The sequence below is a fragment of the Hyperolius riggenbachi genome, chromosome 5 (assembly GCF_040937935.1).
Source record: "Hyperolius riggenbachi isolate aHypRig1 chromosome 5, aHypRig1.pri, whole genome shotgun sequence".
Classification (NCBI taxonomy): domain Eukaryota; kingdom Metazoa; phylum Chordata; class Amphibia; order Anura; family Hyperoliidae; genus Hyperolius; species Hyperolius riggenbachi.
The window spans coordinates 404,304,714-404,320,252 of NC_090650.1; the positions used below are offsets into that span (position 1 = coordinate 404,304,714).

The 15,539-nt window shown below is 45.0% G+C and overlaps 1 protein-coding gene across 1 annotated transcript in view; it reads right to left on the minus strand.

The window, feature by feature from the left end:
• CSMD3 (CUB and Sushi multiple domains 3) overlaps positions 1 to 15,539 on the minus strand; it is a 1,539,978-nt gene that overhangs the window by 54,657 nt on the left and 1,469,782 nt on the right. The window lies entirely within an intron of this gene.

Below are 15,539 nucleotides of genomic sequence, written 5' to 3' on the forward strand. Positions count from 1 at the left end.
ATGACTCAGGTCCAAACTTTCAAACTTTTGCAACCAGACGTTCAAAAATATTCAACTATGTAGGCAATATTTTCAAAATCACTAAGATTCTTCAATCATCTTCAGCCCAGGAAAATCATTTGAAAGCATACCTGACCAGAGGCAAAGCTATCTAAGCTAGGCACAAAAGTATATTCATGCTGGATCTGCATTCTCCTTTCCTCTCCTTCTTTCCCCTGGCCCCCATAATCAATTTTAACTTTTGAGTACAGTCAAATATTGAGACAGGAAGAAGTTCACTTGTAGTGATGTCCCTCTCAGCACCCTCTTATCCCCCCCTCTTCCAGGGAGTGAATTAAAAGGAGGGAATTTCACAGCGTGCCTGCATATTACTGTCCGAGAATTTGACTTTAACCAAAAGACACATTTTTCAAGGAGTGAATTTGAGGACCAGGAGGGTGAGGAGGTGAGACAACACACAAAGTTATGTAGACCCAGCATGAACGTAGCTCTGTGCTTACCTTAGGTAGCTTTGTCTTGGGTCAGGTGTGCTTTAACTCACGCTCAGTGTCCCAAAGCAGGAAAACGTACAGAGGATAGATAAAAAAGGTCAAACATTCATGCATTTTAGCTCTGGGACACTTAATAGACTGCCATTGAGCAGAGATAATATAACATTTAATCTACTTCGTAAATGTTTAAACATAAATTAAAACCTTGAGATATCTTCAAATTATCCTTCTTAGGAGTAGGAGGTTAGACAGAATTGTTTATCTCATCAGTTTATTTTCAATTTGGGTTCACTTTAAGGATAATGTAGTTAGAGGTCAGGATATTGAGGTCTCTTAGGGCCCATTCACACTTAAAAGCGCAAAACTTTGCTCAGGTTATTTTACCATGATTAGGGCGGGAAAATCACTGTACACTCTCAATCTAATCAGCGCTTTTATAAGCACTGTATCGCGATTGCTCCTGAATTGTGTCAAAATGCTGCGGGGAACACGTTTTGCGATTGCCGCTAATCGCGAAACACCCATGACCGGCAGCACTCGCGGCAGTGAAATCACTGCCATAAGGTTAATTTTTGCGCTATTATTAGTTATTAGCATGAATCACCCACTAATCCCTTAAAGGATACATCCAGGCAAAAAAAACAAAACAAAAATCCACTTACCTGGGGCTTCCTCCAGCCCCTGGCAGCCATCTTGTGCCTTCGCCACAACTCAGTTGGCTCCTGGTCTTCTCCGCTGCAGGTCGGCTTCCGGGTCGGCTTCTTCTGCGCTCCACCACTGACGTCATCGGGACTGTACAGATGACGTCAGCGGTGGAGCGCATAAGAAGCCGACCCGGAAGCCAACATGGCGAGGTTGGCTTCTACAGCGGAGAAGACCGGGAACCACCAGAGCTGTGGCAAGGGCACAGGACGGCTGCCAGGGTCTGGAGGAAGCCCCAGGTAAGTGGATTTTTGTTTTCTTTTTTTGCCTGGACGTATCCTTTCAGTGAGAACAGGCTCTGAGAGTCAGGTTAAGGTTGGGAGGGCTTAGGTGTGTTGGGTATTAGAGTCTTTTAGGGGTAAGCAAGGAATGCAAGAAGTCAAGGTGGTCCTTTAAGTGTAGGTTAGGAGACTTAAAAGTCAGGTTCTTGGTGTCTGTTAGGGGTAGGTCAGGCCTAGAATTGAACTAGGTGTCTGTAAACCTAGCCTCACCTACCTCTAAAATACTCAAGATCATGACTTTTAATCCTAATTTGAAGTTACCCATTAACGGCACAATTTTTCCTTCAGATTCGATTTTTCAATGCAAACTAATCTGAAGACAATTATCGATTGATCCCCTTAATGGAACAATTTAGGATGATTTTACATTCTCAATTGATCATAAAATTCAACTCTTGGATCAATATTTTTCCCTTTTCCAATCGACAAAGGATCATTTCACATTGATTTGCACCACACAAGGTGCAGTTTTCTATACAATGAGACCATAAAAAGTGTTTTGAAAGCTCGAATCTGAAGGAAAATTTTTACTGCTTATGGGCACCTTAAAGAAAACCTGAACTGAAAATTAAAAGTCAAAATAAGCATTCACAAGTCATACCTACCTTCCATGTAGTCTACTTCTTAGTGTCTTTCTCTTGTCCCGTGTCCTGTTTGTTCACTGTGATCAAGGGAATTTTCCGTCCTCCATTTTGAAAATGGCCATTACCCATAACAGCTTTCTGGTCAGCACACAGTTAAACTGTAACATCGCCCACTTGAGCCATAGGGAAACATGGACATTACCTGGTGCATCAGTTTTCCTCTCAGCTATAACTGACAGCAACTGATATTTTACTGACAGCAACTGATATATTTCAGATCTGACAAAATGTTGTCAGAACTGGAAGGGATTATTGTCAGAAGAAAATGGTGAGCTTCTGAGAGGAACTGATGGCAAGGTAACTATGTAATGTGTATTTGAAGTTACCTCATGTGTTTATTTTAAATATTTTTACTCAGTACAGGTTCTCTTTAACCACTTGAGGACCTAGGGCTTTCTACCCCTTAAGGACCGGCCACTTTTTTTCCATTCAGACCACTGCAGCTTTCACGGTTTATTGCTCGCTCATACAACCTACCACCTAAATGAATTTTGGCTCCTTTTCTTGTCACTAATACAGCTTTCTTTTGGGGCTATTTGATTGCTCCTGCGATTTTTACTTTTTATTATATTAATCAAAAAAGACATGAATTTTGGCAAAAAAATGATTTTTTTAACTTTCTGTGCTGACATTTTTCAAATAAAGTAAAATTTCTGTATACATGCAGCGCGAAAAATGTGGACAAACATGTTTTTGATTAAAAAAAAACCCATTCAGTGTATATTTATTGGTTTGGGTAAAAGTTATAGCGTTTACAAACTATGGTGCAAAAAGTGAATTTTCCCATTTTCAAGCATCTCTGACTTTTCTGACCCCCTGTCATGTTTCATGAGGGGCTAGAATTCCAGGATAGTATAAATACCCCCCAAATGACCCCATTTTGGAAAGAAGACATCCCAAAGTATTCACTGAGAGGCATAGTGAGTTCATAGAAGATATTATTTTTTGTCACAAGTAAGCGGAAAATGACACTTTGTGAGAAAAAAAAAAAAAAAAAAAGTTTCCATTTCTTCTAACTTGCGACAAAAAAAAAATGAAATCTGCCACGGACTCACCATGCCCCTCTCTGAATACCTTGAAGGGTCTACTTTCCAAAATGGGATCATTTATGGGGTGTGTTTACTGTCCTGACATTTTGGGGGGTGCTAAATTGTAAGCACCCCTGTAAAGCCTAAAGGTGCTCATTGGACTTTGGACCCCTTAGCGCAGTTAGGCTGCAAAAAAGTGCCACACATGTGGTATTGCCGTACTCAGGAGAACTAGTATAATGTGTTTTGGGGTGTATTTTTACACATACCCATGCTGGGTGGGAGAAATATCTCTGTAAATGACAATTTGTTAATTTTTTTTACACACAATTGTCCATTTACAGAGATATTTCTTCCACTCAGCATGGGTATGTGTAAAAATACACCACAAAACACATTATACTACTTCTCCTGAGTACGGCGATACCACATGTGTGGCACTTTTTTGCACCCTAACTGCGCTAAAGGGCCCAAAGTCCAATGAGTACCTTTAGGATTTCACAGGTCATTTTGAGAAATTTCGTTTCAAGACTACTCCTCACGGTTTAGGGCCCCTAAAATGCCAGGGCAGTATAGGAACCCCACAAATGACCCCATTTTAGAAAGAAGACACCCCAAGGTATTCCGTTAGTAGTATGGCGAGTTCATAGAAGATTTTATTTTTTGTCACAAGTTAGCGGAAAATGACACTTTGTGAAAAAACACAATTAAAATCAATTTCCGCTAACTTTTGACAAAAAATAAAATCTTCTATGAACTCACCATACTCCTAACGGAATACCTTGGGGTGTCTTCTTTCTAAAATGGGGTCATTTGTGGGGTTCCTATACTGCCCTGGCATTTTAAGGGCCCTAAACCGTGAGGAGTAGTCTTGAAACGAAATTTCTCAAAATGACCTGTGAAATCCTAAAGGTACTCATTGGACTTTGGGCCCTTTAGCGCAGTTAGGGTGCAAAAAAGTGCCACACATGTGGTATCGCCATACTCGGGAGAAGTAGTACAATGTGTTTTGAGGTGTATTTTTACACATACCCATGCTGGGTGGGAGAAATACCTCTGTAAATGGACAATTGTGTGTAAAAAAATCAAAAGATTGTCATTTACAGAGGTATTTCTCCCACCCAGCATGGGTATGTGTAAAAATACACCCCAAAACACATTGTACTACTTCTCCCGAGTACGGCGATACCACATGTGTGGCACTTTTTTGCACCCTAACTGCACTAAGGGGCATAAAGTCCAATGAGTACCTTTAGGATTTCACAGGTCATTTTTGTTTCAAGACTACTCCTCACGGTTTAGGGCCCCTAAAATGCCAGGGCAGTATAGGAACCCCACTAATGACCCCATTTTAGAAAGAAGACACCCCAAGGTATTCCGTTAGGAGTATGGTGAGTTCATAGAAGTTTTTATTTTTTTGTTACAAGTTAGCGGAAATTGATTTTAATCGTTTTTTTTCACAAAGTGTCATTTTCCGCTAACTTGTGACAAAAAATAAAATCTTCTATGAACTCACCATACTCCTAACGGAATACCTTTGGGTGTCTTCTTTATAGAATGGGGTCATTTGTGGGGTTCCTATACTGCCCTGGCATTTTAGGGGCCCTAAACCGTGAGGAGTAGTCTTGAAACCAAATGTCGCAAAATGACCTGTGAAATCCTAAAGGTACTCATTGGACTTTGGGCCCCTTAGCGTACTTAGGGTGTAAAAAAGTGCCACACATGTGGTACCGCTGTACTCAGGAGAAGTAGTATAATGCGTTTTGGGGTGTATTTTTACACATACCCATGCTAAGTGGGAGAAATATCTCTGTAAATGACAATTGTTTGATTTTTTTACACACAATTGTCCATTTACATAGAAATTTCTCCCACCCAGCATGGGTATGTGTAAAAATACACCCCAAAACACATTATACTACTTTTCCTGAGTACGGCGGTACCACATGTGTGACACTTTTTTGCAGCCTAGGTGCGCTAAGGGGCCCAACGTCCTATTCACAGGTCATTTTGAAGCATTTGTTTTCTAGACTACTCCTCGCGGTTTAGGGCCCCTAAAATGCCAGGGCAGTATAGGAACCCCACAAGTGACCCCATTTTAGAAAGAAGACACCCCAAGGTATTCCGTTAGGTGTATGGCGAGTTCATAGAAGATTTTATTTTTTGTCACAAGTTAGTGAAAAATGACACTTTGTGAAAAAAAAACCAATAAAAATTAATTTCCGCTAACTTTTGACAAAAAATAAAATCTTCTATGAACTCGTCATACACCTAACAGAATACCTTGGGGTGTCTTTTTTTCTAAAATGGGGTCACTTGTGGGGTTCCTATACCGCCCTGGCATTTTACAGGCCCAAAACCGTGAGTAGTCTGGAAACCAAATGTCTCAAAATGACTGTTCAGGGGTATAAGCATCTGCAAATTTTGATGACAGGTGGTCTATGAGGGGGCGAATTTTGTGGAACCGGTCATAAGCAGGGTGGCCTTTTAGATGACAGGTTGTATTGGGCCTGATCTGATGGATAGGAGTGCTAGGGGGGTGACAGGAGGTGATTGATGGGTGTCTCAGGGGGTGGTTAGAGGGGAAAATAGATGCAATCAATGCACTAGGGAGGTGATCGGAAGGGGGTCTGAGGGTTTGGCCGAGTGATCAGGAGCCCACACAGGGCAAATTGGGGCCTGATCTGATGGGTAGGTGTGCTAGGGGGTGACAGGAGGTGATTGATGGGTGTCTCAAGGTGTGATTAGAGGGGGGAATAGATGCAAGCAATGCACTGGCGAGGTGATCAGGGCTGGGGTCTGAGGGCATTCTGAGGGTGTGGGCGGGTGATTGAGTGCCCTAGGGGCAGATAGGGGTCTAATCTGATAGGTAGCAGTGACAGGGGGTGATTGATGGGTAATTAGTGGGTGTTTAGGGTAGAGAATAGATGGAAACACTGCACTTGGGTGGTGATCTGATGTCGGATCTGCGGGCGATCTATTGGTGTGGGTGGGTGATCAGTTTGCCCGCAAGGGGCAGGTTAGGGGCTGATTGATGGGTGGCAGTGACAGCGGGTGATTGATGGGTGGCAGTGACAGGGGGTGATTGATGGGTGGCAGTGACAGGGGGTGATTGATGGGTGATTGATAGGTGATTGACAGGTAATCAGTGGGTTATTACAGGGGAGAACAGATGTAAATATTGCACTGGCGAATTGATAAGGGGGGGTCTGAGGGCAATCTGAGCGTGTAGGCGGGCGATTGGGTGCCCGCAAGGGGCAGATTAGGGTCTGATCTGATGGGTAACAGTGACAGGTGGTGATAGGGGGTGATTGATGGGTGATTGATGGGTAATTAGTGGGTGTTTAGAGGAGAGAATAGATGGAAACACTGCGCTTGGGTGGTGATCTGATGTCGGATCTGCGGGCGATCTATTGGTGTGGGTGGGTGATCAGATTGCCCGCAAGGGGCAGGTTAGGGGCTGATTGTTGGGTGGCAGGGACAGGGGGTGATTGATGGGTGATAGGTGATTGGCAGGTGATTGACAGGTGATCAGTGGGTTATTACAGGGAAGGACAGATGTAATTAATGCACTGGCGAATTGATAAGGGGGGGGGGGGGGGGTCAGAGGGCAATCTGAGCGTGTGGGCGGGTGATTGGGTGCCCGCAAGGGGCAGATTAGGGTCTGATCTGATGGGTAACAGTGACAGGTGGTGATAGGGGGTGATTGATGGGTGATTGATGGGTAATTAGTGGGTGTTTAGAGGAGAGAATAGATGGAAACACTGCGCTTGGGTGGTGATCTGATGTCGGATCTGCGGGCGATCTATTGGTGTGGGTGGGTGATCAGATTGCCCGCAAGGGGCAGGTTAGGGGCTGATTGTTGGGTGGCAGTGACAGGGGGTGATTGATGGGTGATAGGTGATTGGCAGGTGATTGACAGGTGATCAGTGGGTTATTACAGGGAAGGACAGATGTAATTAATGCACTGGCGAATTGATAAGGGGGGGGGGGGGGTCAGAGGGCAATCTGAGCGTGTGGGCGGGTGATTGGGTGCCCGCAAGGGGCAGATTAGGGTCTGATCTGATAGGTAAAAGTGACAGGTGGTGATAGGGGGTGATTGATGGGTGATTGATGGGTAATTAGTGGGTGTTTAGAGAAGATAACAGATGTAAACGATACAATTGGGAGGTAATCTGACGGCGGGTTTGCGGGCGATCTAATGGTGTGGGTGGGTGATCAGATTGCCCGCAAGGGGCAGGTTAGGGGCTGATTGATGGGTGGCAGTGACAGGGGGTGACAGGGGGTGATTGATGGGTGATAGGTGATTGGCAGGTGATTGACAGGTGATCAGTGGGTTATTACAGGGAAGAACAGATGTAATTAATGCACTGGCGAATTGATAAGGGGGGGACTGAGGGCAATCTGAGCGTGTAGGCGGGTGATTGGGTGCCCGCAAGGGGCAGATTAGGGTCTGATCTGATAGGTAACAGTGACAGGTGGTGATAGGGGGTGATTGATGGGTGATTGATGGGTAATTAGTGGGTGTTTAGAGGAGAGAATAGATGTAAACAATGGATTTGGGAGGTGATCTGATGTCGGATCTGTGGGCGATCTATTGGTGTGGGGGGGTGATCAGATTGCCGCAAGGGGCAGGTTAGGGGCTGATTGATGGGTGGCAGTGACAGGGGGTGATTGACGGGTGATTGACGGGTGATTGACAGGTGATTGACAGGTGATTGACAGGTGATCAGGGGGATAGATGCATACAGTAAACAGGGGGTGGTGGTCTGGGGGGGGGGTCTGGGGAGAATCTGAGGGGTGGGGGGTGATCAGGAGGGGGCAGGGAGCAGGGGGGGGGATAAAAAAAAATAGCGTTGACAGATAGTGACAGGGAGTGATTGATGGGTGATTAGGGGGGGTGATTGGGTGCAAACAGGGGTCTGGGGGGTGGGCAGGGGGGGGTCTGATGGGTGCTGTGGGCGATCTGGGGCAGGGGGGGGAGAAATCAGTGTGCTTGGGTGCAGACTAGGGTGGCTGCAGCCTGCCCTGGTGGTCCCTCGGACACTGGGATCACCAGGGCAGGAGGCAGCCTGTATAATACACTTTGTATTATAACATCCCGCCGGCATTTGGGTTAACATCCCGCCGGCGCTTCCGTATAGCCGGCGGGATGTTGCGGCGAGCGAGCGGTGACAGGCGCCGGCGGAGGATCGCGTCACGGATGACGCGATCGCTCCGCCCATGCCCTTAAATGGACCGCCGCCTCTGTGGGTGAGCCGGTCCTTAAGGGCTCCACTTCCCGGCCGCCTCTGTGCGTTAGGCGGTCGGGAAGTGGTTAAAGAAAACCTGTAATTAGAAAACCTCCCCTCTAGAGTACTCAACTGAGGTGGGGGAAGCCTCCGGATCCTATTGAGGCTTCCCCTGTCCTCCTCGGTCCCACGGCGGCGGAGATAAAGCTCCCCAAACAGCCGGGATGTAAATATTTACCTTCCCGGCTCCAGCGTAGGCGCAGTATCAGCTCTCCGCTCGGAGATAGGTGGAAATAGCTGATTGCTGTCGGCCTGCTCTACTGCGCAGGCGCAAGTCTCCTGCGCCTGTGCAGTAGAGCGGACCCGACAGAGATTGGCTATTTTTGTCTATCTCCGTGTGGAGAGCCACAACAGTGCCCCTGCTGAAGCCAGGAAAGATAAATAAATCAGCACTTATCAGCGCTTGTCAGGCTTGTCGGGGGAGGATTCCGGGACACTTCGGAGGAGCCAGCGCTGGACTGCCTGCAGGTACAGGGGAGGGGGAAGCCTCATTGGGACCCTGAGGCTTCCCCCTCCCGAGGTGAGTACCCCCCAGGGGAACTTTTTTTTTGTTACAGGTTCTCTTTAAGAGAGACCCTGACAATATCTCTTACATCTCTCCCTCTCTTCGTTCATCTTACAGAGAAAGAGAATATTTCAGCAATGGTAAAATTGAAAGATGAAATGAAGATCATTATTGAGTGGGTTTCTCTGGCTGTGATATTGTATTTTTATTATGTGTAGAGATTTGAATTTTATGGTTGAAAAACACACTGTGCGAGTGATTGCCACTGGATACAAAATTACAAATGTCAATTTCATTCCTATTGATTTTTATATTTCTTTGCAGATACAATTTGTAACTTTTCTCCTGTATCTAACAGCAGTACTATTACTCTGAAGAGGAAAAAAAAATATCACAGTGCTAAAGAGGAAAATGTGGATTTCCGACCCCAGTACACAATGAAATAGCAGCATGATGCTTGTCTGTTTATGAGGATTCCACTGCTGACGTCATGAGCATATACAGAAAGTGATTTATAAGTATACAGTGTTATCTTATCAAATGTTCCTCTTAGTCACGGTCTGATTTCTGGGAAGGCCACTAAGGCCCTGGCCTTGGGCGGTAGCTGGCCAAGGTGCAGCTGGACATGGAAGAAGGATTGCTGCAAATGGAAGGGGAGGCTGCAAATGGAATACAAAAGGTTGCAAATAAAGGGCAACACATGGATATAGGGAAGTGCTGCCCAAGGGACTTGTACAGAACTGAAGGAGGCTGCTGTACATGAACTTCGACATGTAAGAGGAGGCTGCACAATAAACAGAAGCGTATTGCTGCACATGGAAGGGGCACTGCAAGAAAGTTGGCCTAGGGGTGGAAAAAGTATAAATCCGGCCTTGCTCTTAGTGCAGACCTTGAAATTTGTAGTAGTAGTAAGCTGGTATTTCTTATGTTCTGTATGAGACTTTTTCTCTTTGGTGATAATACAAGTTCAGTACGTGTATACTGGACATCCCAGATTTTTCAACCCCCTGCCTTATCAATTGTCTTTCTGCTTTTACCGGAAGTCTGCAACATTGTGGGCATCCCGTGCACTCTTCCAAGGCATTTTTTTGCTGTCCTTAGGGTAGAATGATATCCAGCAGTCAATCTGATCATGTGCTTCTAGCCAGTAGACCCTCCTACTTAGAACCTCTTGGCAGGAACTCCCTGGATAAGCCTTTGTCAGTATCTAGAGGACAGACGCAAGTAGAAGTACCAATACACTAACTAACTAACTAACTAACTAACTAACTAACTAACTAACTACCTAACTAACTCAGGTAAACAATCAGTACCTTCTGTATGTAGAGACATTTCCCTGTTCTACCACTCTGCGCTGCAGATAGTAGACAAGATTTTAGCAGAAGTTTTGTCTACTATTGTCTGTATCTGGAAGCTTCTTACTGCTGTGTGATGCCCTACAAAGTTATAGCAAACCTTGGTCATTCATTGTTGATGCCTATCCAACCAAGACCGGCTGGTATCAACTGCCAAAGAACCAGCATGACCAATCAGTAGAAGATCTATATTATGCCATAGTTTCAACAGATTTTCATTAGATACACTGTTTACATGTCTAATCTACTGTATTGCAATACTTAAATTATCAATGGTTGCCTTGAAACTAACCAGTAATATGCCCCCCCCCCCCCCCCCACACACACACACACACACACAAGTTAGATACTTACCTATGTAGAGGAAAACCTCTAGATAATCCAGAGGCTTTTTGATCCATCCACGAGCTCACCGATGTTGTGCAGGTCCCTCTCAAGATATCTGACAAGAGTGTGTTAGATATGTTCTTGTAGCCACAGTCACGTCAATGTCTGAGCACAAGTATAGCCGTGCATACACAGTAAGCTGAAGCTGCTTGCCCATGGGCACCTTCCTGCTACTATGCAGGTGCGGCCTGACTCACACATGATTCAAGATTCAAGCTTAATTGTCATTGTGTAATATCACAAACAGGGCCGGAGCTACCATAGGAAAAAATGGGCAATTGCCCCAGGGTCCCAGCCTGTAGGGACCCCCAAGCAGTCCCTCCCCATCTTAACTGTTGCTCCCCAGGGACTCTGCAGAGTCTTTGGCAGAGCAGTGTCTCATCTGTGCTGGCGGGCAGGTGAGACACTACACTGACATAGACACTGCAAAGGTCCTAGGGAGCACAGTTACGTTGGGAGGTGATTGGGGGAGGGTCAGCAGCCAGCTCAAGGGCCCAGGAGGGAAATTTTGCTGCAACAAAGGGCCCCTAAAGACGCTTTTTGGTCGGGGGTGGGCTAATTTTGCCCTAGGGCCCAATTGTTACTTGAACCAGCCCTGATCATAAAATTACTTTTCCTGACAGCCCCATGGTGCATATAAGGAACATAGGAATAGTAACAAAGGTAGAAATAGAGGAATTATATAGTATTCCAGAAATGTGAAATATTTTAACAATTTGTGAACAGTGTTTTTTATGTTTGATGAAGAGTTAGGTAGCATTCACAGTGGGACGCGGCGGTTTAATGTTAAAGTCGCAACGTGTCTGCGTTAAGAGGTAACGCACTGCAAGCAGTGAGTTACCACAACACAACATTTTTTTTAACGCGACTTTAACGTCACACTGTGAGCAGCAGATAGGATTAGCATTGCAGTGCTGTAAGCTGCTTTATAAGACTTTATAACGCGTGACCATAACATCCCACTGTGAATGCGACCTTAAAGTTTAACCAGTTGATTGACCTAACATCTACCTGATGTAAGGAGCTCAAACAAGGTGCTTCCAGGGTGAGTGTTGTCCTTCATAATCTTTCTGGTCCTTCTCATACAGCGAGTCTTGTACAAGAGTTTAAGTAATGGTAGTTCAGTGCTGATAATGAGCCCTGCTGTTTTTAGAACTCTCTGTAGGGCTTCTCTAGCAGGCTTGGTTCAGCTGCTGTACCAGGCCATCATGCAGTTGATTAAGACGCTTTCTATAGTGCACCAGTAGAATTAACCAGCAGCTTCTGTGGAAGGTTAGTGCTCCTTAGCTTTCTTAGAAAGTAGAGGCATTGTTGTGCTTTGCCAATTACAGCTTAAGCGTTGTCAGTCCAACACAGGTCCTCTGCACAATACAGCCACGCTCATAAACGGAGAGGAGAGCAGCTACAACAGAGAAGAGGGTCCTGGCCAGTGGGGCAGTGAGGTCAAGGAGGACATGAGAAGCTTCTGGATCTTCCAGAGGCTTCTCTTCTTTCCTCCAATCTCAGGTTTGCTTTAAAGAGAGACTGAAGCCGTTTTAAAAATGGGTTTTTAACTTTTGTTTAGCTTAAGAATGTTGGTCCCTGCTAAAACGCTGCTATCCCGCAGCAGAATGAGGGTTTTCTAACCCCCAAATCCCTTGGGAAAAAAATTGTGGAGCGCTTCGGGCTGTAGCTCTGCCTCTACTCTCCTCAATCCCAGCTGATCGCTGCCTCTCCCCACCCCTCTCAGTCTTCCTTCACTGAGAGGGGTGGGGAGAGGTGGAGATCCACAGGCAGATTGACGCAACTGGAGGAAGAGCTACAGCCCAAAGCTTTGCCTCCCCAGGCAGCAAAATCCACGACCAGGAAAGTCATGTATTTTTGCCCTAGGATTTGGGAGGTAAAAAACCCTCGTTCTGCCACGGGATAGCGGTGTTTTAGCAGGGACCAAAATGCTTAAGCTAAATAAAAGGTAAAAACCTGTTTTTAAGGATCTTCTGTAGTTTGCTAAATCACTGCAATTTAAAGAGGTAAAATAGAGTCCATTGGGGAAGATTTATTAAAACCGGTGCAAGAAAATCTGATAGAGAAGTGAAGCAGTTGCACAGAGCGATCAATCAGAATCCTTGATCTTGACATCATCTCCTGTTTTGCATTAGGGGTGGTCAGAAATGTCCTTTTCCGAATTAGCAGAAATTTCAATCTCTGCCAGTGCCAATTTCTCATCAGAGAATGCAAACAATGATAAAAAATATATATATGTCGGAAATAGGAAAAATGGAAATTCAGTCTTGTGTTTGATTTAAAATTACAGCAGTAAGGGCTTGTTCACACTAGAGATGGCCCGAACTGTTCGCGAGCGAATCTCTATGTGCCTGTACTACTTCCGGGTCGCTATGACCCGGAGTAGTACGGCTGCACTGGGTCGGAGGTGCGCGCCCTTGATCGCGCGCCTGTTGCTGGGCACTCTGCGCATGAGCGTGACGTCACTCATTATGCCACACACATGCGCAGAAAGTGCCCGGCAACAGGAGCGCGGTCAAGGACGCGCACGGCCGGCCCAGAGCAGCCGTACTACTCCGGGTCATAGCGACCCGGAAGTAGTACAGGGTGAGGTGTTCGCCGGCAAACGGTTCAGGAACCGTTCGCCGACATCTCTAGTTCACACTACAAGAGCTTTTCTAAGCACTTTGTGATTTTGAAAGCTCTTGCTAATGTTATGCTATGTGTGTGTTCACACTGGAGCGATGTGATTTTGTAAAAAAACAAAAAAACATAGCATTGCATTAGCAAGAGCTTTTTAAATCACTAGCGCTTAAAAAGCACTGAGGCCCGGTGCACACCAAAACCCGCTAGCAGATCCGCAAAATGCTAGCAGATTTTGAAAAGCTTTTTTTTCTTTTTCTGTAGCGTTTCAGCTAGCGTTTTGCAGTTTTGTGAAGTGTTTTTGGTGTAGTAGATTTCATGTATTGTTACAGTAAAGCTGTTACTGAACAGCTACTGTAACAAAAAACACCTGGCAAACCGCTCTGAAGTGCCATTTTTCAGAGCGGTTTGCGGTTTTCCTATACTTAACATTGAGGCAGAAACGCCTCCGCAATCCAAAATCTGCAGCAGCCCGGGAGTATGCGTTTCTGCAAAACGCCTCCCGCTCTGGTGTGCACCAGCCCATTGAAATACATTACCCTAGCGGATCCGCACCCGCAGGCGGATCGCAAACCGCAGCGGAAACGCTCTGGTGTGAACAAGCCCTGATCTAATTTTTGCAGAACATTTTTGCATTCTCTGATTGGTCCAATGCTGCCGAGTTCTGTAACTGGCCTAAAATGACCGAGCTGCAGTAAATCGGATTTCTGCGAAATTCCGTTTTCCGATCGGACATACCGATTTCTGATTGGAAATGTGGAAATTTAAATTCCCAGGAATCTGAATGAGCATCCCTGTTTTGCATCAGGTTTGCTCCCATCTTCCTTGCACTGCTCTTCATAAATCTGCTGCACTGTTTTCCACCCCTACACATAAATGCCTTCACCTAAACTGGATTTCGTCTGTATTTAAAGCTTCATGAGGACAGAGGTGTGAGACATAAATAGCAGAGACACTCGTAAAGCCTGACGTGGCCCAGACACTTCAGCTCCTCCTTGGAACTAATAATAGTTGACTGCACAGACAATAGAGAAGCATTGCATTCCATCACAGCCTACTCTCTATGGAAACCTCGGCGCGGCCTGTGGAGAGAATCTTCCCAGCAACACCTCAGACTGAGCCGTTTGCCAACAGAGCTGCCTGTTCCCATCGCAGCACGTCATTCATTCACAGGGCAATCCAATAACCTAATGAATGGTGGCTGTCACTGGCTGTAAATCACATCACCGCTAACCAGGCCTGACCTGCACACAGCATGGCCACCAACTTATGTGGCTGCTTTACATATGGATGTGATTGCAGTAAATATTAATGCTGCTCCGCAAATATTTTATGAGAACAAAATAGTGTTATGGTCAGAAATTCTGACTACCAAAAATGCTGATTACCGATTTTGCAGATTTCCATGGAAATCTAAATTTTCAATACCGATTTCAATGGAAAGGTTTTCTTTTTTTTTGTCATTCTGTTAATAAAGTTATTTAATTTAAAAAGAAAAAATTGTTTTGCGGAATCCGTTATATTTTGCGGATGGCATCCTTGATACACTAATGAATTGTAACTAACTGGACCAATCATAAGCTGCAGAATTTTCCAGCATTCTGAGGTAAACCTCCACATTATCTGATTGGTCCAATGCTACCGAGTATTTCCCTGTCCTGTGATTCTGTTTGGTTCCTGGTTTATACCATTATCTGTTATAGGTAGAACACTCTTTTCTCTGTATCTTGGTAAACACACAGCCCCCATTTAATACACAGCTTACTGACTCCCCTTAAAGCGGTATAAAACCCTGACATAATATTAAATAAAAACATGTTTTCCTACTTTTTATATGCCATACGGTTATCACATTTGCATTTGTGCATAAGTATTATTATTCATTTAGAAATTTCAAGTTCCCAAAAGTACCATTTTTTTGCTTTGAGAGCTGACTTTGCATTTTATTCATAACTGGTTTTATTCATTATGTATTGAAGGCAGAAATGCTTTGAGTGTCTATCTGTGTCCAGGAGCTTCTGCACAGTCAGAGAATGTGTTACATTCCTCAATTGATACAATTAAGTAAACGGATGCGCCCAGATTTCTCTGCACTTAACTTTCAGTCCTGTGTGTAACCCTTTGAATGCTGTTCTAGTAAAAAAATGTATTTGTTATTATCCTTTTACAAAGTCAGGGGAATAACTAGAGGGGATAAAACCCTGTGATTGTGTTTGTGTGTTTGTGTGTG